This window comes from Bactrocera latifrons, unplaced genomic scaffold (assembly GCF_001853355.1).
Source record: "Bactrocera latifrons isolate USDA-ARS-PBARC rearing strain unplaced genomic scaffold, ASM185335v1 scaffold_74, whole genome shotgun sequence".
Lineage (NCBI taxonomy): Eukaryota > Metazoa > Arthropoda > Insecta > Diptera > Tephritidae > Bactrocera > Bactrocera latifrons.
The window spans coordinates 1,343,652-1,349,996 of NW_017537423.1; the positions used below are offsets into that span (position 1 = coordinate 1,343,652).

The following is a 6,345-nucleotide window of genomic DNA, read 5'->3' on the forward strand; positions in this document are numbered from 1 at the left end:
TTCAATGTTCATTTCATGTTATGCTATAGAGCTTACTGTATAACTGCGAACTGTGAAACTACAAGTGTCACGGAAAAAAATAAATTTTTTATTTAAAAAATTTAATGTTTTATGTGACGTCAGTTTGTAAATTCCTTTTTTTTTAATTTCTTCAAAAAAATACTTCTACAAAAAAAAATTTTTTTTTTTGAGAAAATCGAATAATTGCAATTTATTTAATTTTGAATTTGTTCCGCTAATTGATTGTCATAAAAACACAATTATGTTGCCACACAAATATTCATAAGCTATAAAAACATTTAATTACGCCGTCAAAGGCAAATCCGCTAGAAGCACTTGGCTGCTTCCGCACACGCCCACATTTATGCGCAAACAATGACGAACACATATTCACAAGCTTTTAGCTTTTCAAATGCCGCACGTACTGGCTGCAGTCATAATTGCATGCCACACGGTGTATTTGTGCAACACGCACACTCATTGCCAACTGATTTGATTGTTGGCAGCAAACATGTTGTAAAAATAATTTTATTATTGCTCAGCGTACCTTTCTTTCTATTTTTTATGTGAATTTTTCACCAAATGCAACGCGCATTTTTTCTTTTTATGTCTTTAATGGCCACTTAAATGCATTGAAATGAGCCACAGAAGTGCTAGCGCAAACGACATCGTGCATTTAAGTGTGCATAGAAGAAAATTGTTTAACATGAAAAACTACATTACGCACATACACACACACACACATGTGCATACGCATGAAATAATAATAATAATGTGAGGGAGAATAGCAATAAAAATTTGTTGGGGAAAAAGCGTGTGGAAACATGCAAACAAATTAAAACGTCGCTTTGTCGCATGACAGGCGCTTATTATACTGTGTACAAGTGCCGCATGTGGCGCCATAAGCTGCACAAATACATAATTTTCTATTTTTAGTTGTTGTACATACATGGAGTTGTTGCTGTATTATTGTTATTGTCTTTATATTGTGTTGGAATTTTTTGAAGACATTGAGTGTCGCTTGTGGCATCCCACTGCAGTTTTTATGTATGTTTCTTTAAATGTTTAAGAAATGCTATGATGCTTTCTGCGATTTCATGCTGAACAATAGTATTACTTGTCGTTTAAAAAAAATTATTTAATAAAATATTTTTCATTCAAATAAAAAATTACAATTTTTCTAATAACATTTTCATTTCTAGTTGTATTTTTTAATACCTTTTTTTATATTCGCGCCTTTGAATTTATTTTCCATATTTTTACTCCTGAATTTTTTTTTTGTAAAACTTATAGCATTATTTATTTTATTAATATTTTCCACACTTTCAATTATTAAAAAAAAAAATTCATTTCGATTCAAAAACATGTTTTGGGAAAATTTTGAAAAAAAAGTTGGAAAAATAAATTTTGGAAAATTTCGAAAAATTTTGTTTTGGAAACTTTTGAAAAAGATTCCAAATTTTTTTTGGAAAAATTTGAAAACTATCTTGGAAAAATTTAAAAAAAAAATATTTTAAAAAATGTTATTGGTAAAAACAAATTTTAATATTGACGCCTTCGAATTTATATACAATTTTTGGAAAATTTTATAAAAAATACTTTGAGCGAATAAATTTTGGAAAAATTTGAAAAATATTTTGGGAAATTATGATTAAATTAGTTTTGGAAACTTTCCAAAAATTTTGTTTTCGAAATATTTAGGGAAAAGTTTTTTTTTTGGAAAATTTGTTTACCCCGTATTTTGGTAACTTTCGAAAACACTAGTTTTGGAATAATTGTTTTTTTGTAAAATTATTTTTGGTAAAATCTTTGAAAACTTTTGAAAATTACGCTTCGAAGTTATTTTTGTAATTTTTTGTGTAAAAATGTTTTACCCGTGAAAAAGTTTTTTGTATGAATTTTTTTTAGGGAACACTTATTCAACTATACTTTATTTCATATTTTCATATTTTTATAATTTTAATTCTAATTTATTTTTCCTGAATTAGCAACATGATATATTTTTTTACTTTTGTGAATTTTTTTCTAATTTTTCCTTCATAATTTTTTCGAATTACCCACACGCACTGTAATTTTATTTGATTTTCTCATAACATTTCATTTTAGTCATTTCTTCTTCTTTTTTACTTTCAGCGTTGCCCAGCCAATCAATTATTGTTGTTGCAGCATCAAATAAGGCTCATTGGCCGCAAAAAGGTGAGTAGAAAAAGTACATAGAGAGTCCAAAGGAAAATTACAAATAATTAACACACACGCACATGCCTTTGAACATGTAACTAAGTGCATGCGCACTACCTGCAACCCAACTGGGCGGCTGGTGCAACGCACATTGGCTGGAAAATATTGAAAAGAAAACTTAAAAAGGTTCTTGCAACCTTCACTGTGGTGCGCAGCAGGTGTTGATGCCTCACACGTTCGATTGATAGAAATCTAATTATTTATTTTCATTCTTTTTCACACAAAATAAACCAAATGTAAGTGCATGTGTGTGCGTCGGCGCTCGCGGTAATACATTGCAGCTGGCCAGCAACTCATCTACGTCTTTTTTTTTTTGCATTTTTACACAAAGCACTTAATATATTGGCGCATCAAAGCTCATACCAGCTGCCAACTGTGCTTGCCACAAACTCTGCTGCCCACTCCATGCGCACGCCAGCCAGCTATTCAGGCATTTTATGCGGTCACTTTGCCTCTGATCTCGGCAGGTGGCTGTTGTTTCAGGCAGTTGCTTTGCAACAAAAGGCGGAAGTTGCACATTGCTTAGATGATTACTGCTGTAGCATGCAGCCGCATGCGTGGTGAACTAAAATATTTATATATATACTTATATATGCATTTCTTCTGCTCTCAGCGTGTGTGTGTTTGTCTGAAGCAAGAGAGTCTTCAGCGTCTTCATTTATCGCGCCAACAACAGCTTTTAATTACAATTATTAAGCACTCACACACACACACTTTCGTCGCACATTCTTCACTTATAGCTCTTTTACACACTGGTGTGTGTGTGATTTTTTTCTCAAACTGCACATAGCTGCCATTGTTTGTAATCACGAAATGATTTCCATTTTCAATTTTTTCCAACATTCAATTATTTTATCTAAGCAAGTGATTTTCACACACTAACACATATATATTTACATGTATATATGCCTGGTCTTTATCAATCAGGGAAGTTTTTTTCTTAAGTGGCAATTTAATATTATTATTAAGTTCTAATTTGTGAGCGCAAAGTGCGGGAAAATCGCTGCAGTTTGTGCTAAAGAGTGGCGGCAGCGACGTTATCATTATAAAATAGAAAAAATTAGGCATTTAGGTGCTTGTAGGAAGCATTAGAAAACATTATAATTTCATTAGAATGGAAATTGACGGGCCGTATGCTTGTTTCTCCAAGAAATTATGATTGTGACAGCTTTTACAGGAAACCGGTGCTTGGGTTTCTTGGTCTCAAATATACACAAAGTACTTAAGGGGTTATAGCCACTTGTGAGTTGCAAAGCGTTAATCGCTTATATACCGAATACAAATATATATATATATTCTCCGAAAGTTTGATGTTGAACCAGCAAAAAGTTGCAGAGATTTAGAATGACAGCTCCATGTTTTTTCATCATTATTTTAAATTTACATGTGATCTGTATTTTTCTGCCATATTTCATCATTTTTTGGGTTTTATCTAATCCATAGTCATTGATATATGTTATGAAACACTCCATTTTCATGTAAAATCAGCAACGTTTTAGTATTGGAAGCATACTTTTAGGGGCTTTCTACTTTTGAATTTGAGCGGTCTTTTTGGTTGCAGTTCAAACTCATAGCAAACGTCTCGGATATCGTACAGAGTATATTTAGCATAACTTGTGTTTCGAACGGTCTTGAAATACCTCATTTCTCTACAGAGTCCACGTAACTTTTATTTTAAGCATACATTCAGGCTCATATCACTTATACATAACGAGTTTTAGAGGTATTTCTGGTTGCAATTGAAAGCACATTTGCGCTTGAGTATAAGTGCGTCCTCAAAGCCCGTCTATAAACTTTCATTAACGCTAATACCTCAGTATATTTACTATAATAAAGCATTCGATGTCTCAATCTAAATGATTTTCTATAAATCATGGCTGATATGCAACGCCTCCGGCACTGCTTAGCTGCCTATTATTTGCAGACTCAAAGGAATTCCACCTTCAATAATGGCCAGTGGCTCAAAGGTCTTTCAAAGCGCTCTCAAAGGAGCGGAGTACAATAAAAGCAAATGCCAATAAAGAAAATAAATTTTGCTAAAAGCGCTCTAGGGCTAGCAATAAAATAAAAAGCTAAAAAGCAAATGCAAAGCCATTAAAGTGCGGCAAATACCTGTACTTATGAAGCAACAAAAGCAGAAGTATGCTAAAAAGAAGAAGCAGTAGCATGCCGCATTGTTGCAGCAACTAAGCGACAGCTCCTCGAGCACACAATAAATTTGCGCACATTTATTACAATAACTAAGCAGTAATTCATAGCCAGGCCGCAATATTTGGTTTGTTCCAAGTTTCATATGATCATATGATGTTGTGCCACATACACTAATATACACATATCAATGTGTCTACTAACAAAAGCTGTGGGCATGCGCTTGCTATCTCTTTATTTATTATGTTAGGAACATTTGTATTGTGCGCTTGCTAGTTTTAAATGACCACGAAGTGCCCGCTCGCATTTGAAATATGCTTTTAATTTCACTTCAACTTGCCGCTACCATCAAAGTCAGCTTGATTTACTATTTCACTAAAGTCACCCAGCTCAACTGCAGGCGGCCGCGTAGTGTCAATGATAGAGCGGCTCTGTTTGCTGGAGCTGGACTTGGTCACTTTGCTTGATAATTAAAGTGACAGCTGCATTGTGATGCGCGGCGGCCGTGACTTTGTCACTCTATGCGCTTAAAATTGCTTGAAATGACTTTTGGCTTCCTGAATATTGAATGGCGCTGGTATGATGTCTAATCAGCGCGATCTCTCAAGTACTTACAATAGGTAATTTTGAAGTCAGATGGCTTCGGCTCCAAAAAATAAATAATTTTCTTACTTTAATCTATATACATCCCTTCTCCAGACTTTAAAGTTCATTTTAGACTTTTCTACTCCTTTTATGGATTCTCCATTAGAAAACCGCCTCGAAACCTTGTTATTCTTAATATATCTGTCATTAGTTTCCACAACTTATAAAAACTCGACTCCAATTTCCTTAGTCGGTAGCTCTTTTGTACTCATTTCCCATTCCCTTCTATTGAAGATGAGAATAGAAACAGAAAGATACCTGCTTATAAACTAAAAATGATTATTTTCTTAAAGCCGAACTCCTTAACTTCTTCCTATTTTAGCTTATCTTTAGCTCATATTCTTTTGGAATTGGAAATTTTTGAGTCTTGCTGGATTAAAAAAGACGACAATCATATTTCTGTTATCCGCCAACATCAGGCCAGCGATGTTACTTATTGCATACCGAACTTCATTTTCAAGATGGTTAAATGGCTAAAGCCAACATTTAAGAACGATTGGCAAATATCCAGCGTATTTCTTTGAGACTTAGTACAAGTTAATACCAAATTAGATATATTAAACTCTGTATCTCAATATTTGATATTCATTCAGTTCCAAAGTTAATAAGAAGTCGATTCAAAAATGAACTAAGTTTCCTACAGCTACTTTTCGCTGAGCCATACGAGTTCTGTAAACAACTGATACCTCTGTTCCATTTACTTCCTGCAACAACTCTTGATCTTGAAAAATCATCACCTTTACCAGTACCCTAATATTACTTCCGTAAAATGTGTGAAATTATTCTAAACAAATTCTGATAATAAATCAAGTTAACTCAGCGTGGCCATATGTCTAATGAATGGCAGCTTTGTTAAAACTTAACTGGGACTTTTATTGTTCGTTAATACACAAACGCCATCAAAAAGGCATTGAGATTGTTTAAGCTAGTACAAAGTTCAAATGACGAGTGTTTTCTATGAGAGTATTTTGGTTTGGGAATGATATAATAGAGCAAAAAGTAAGCTTTGACTTCTCACGCTGACGTAAGTCCATGAAGCTTTCGAGCTTTTAAAGCTCTGTAGACTCAATATGTGTTCTCGAAAAGCTTTTCTATACAATTTTATCACCTAATGCAAAATTGTTTTGATAATTAAATTTTAAAAATTTAGCTTTAAAAAATAATAATAGTAACTAATTTTACTTTTTTTCTTTCAAGCAAAGTAAGTTTACATAATTATTTGAAAATATATATTTTTATTGTTTTATTACTAAAGTGAATAGCGAAATTTGGAAAATATTTCGAATTGTAAGCAATTTGAAAATAAAATAAATT

General features: G+C 33.0%; 1 protein-coding gene across 2 annotated transcripts in view; it reads left to right on the forward strand.

Moving 5' to 3' along the window:
• The first annotated feature begins 2,125 nt into the window (after positions 1–2,125).
• LOC108976285 overlaps positions 2,126–6,345 on the forward strand; it is a 36,281-nt gene continuing 32,061 nt past the window's right edge. For both annotated transcript variants that reach the window (XM_018945278.1, XM_018945280.1), the window contains exon 1: positions 2,126–2,196. The gene's annotated coding sequence lies outside the window, so the exon portion shown is untranslated. The remainder of the gene's footprint in view (positions 2,197–6,345) is intronic.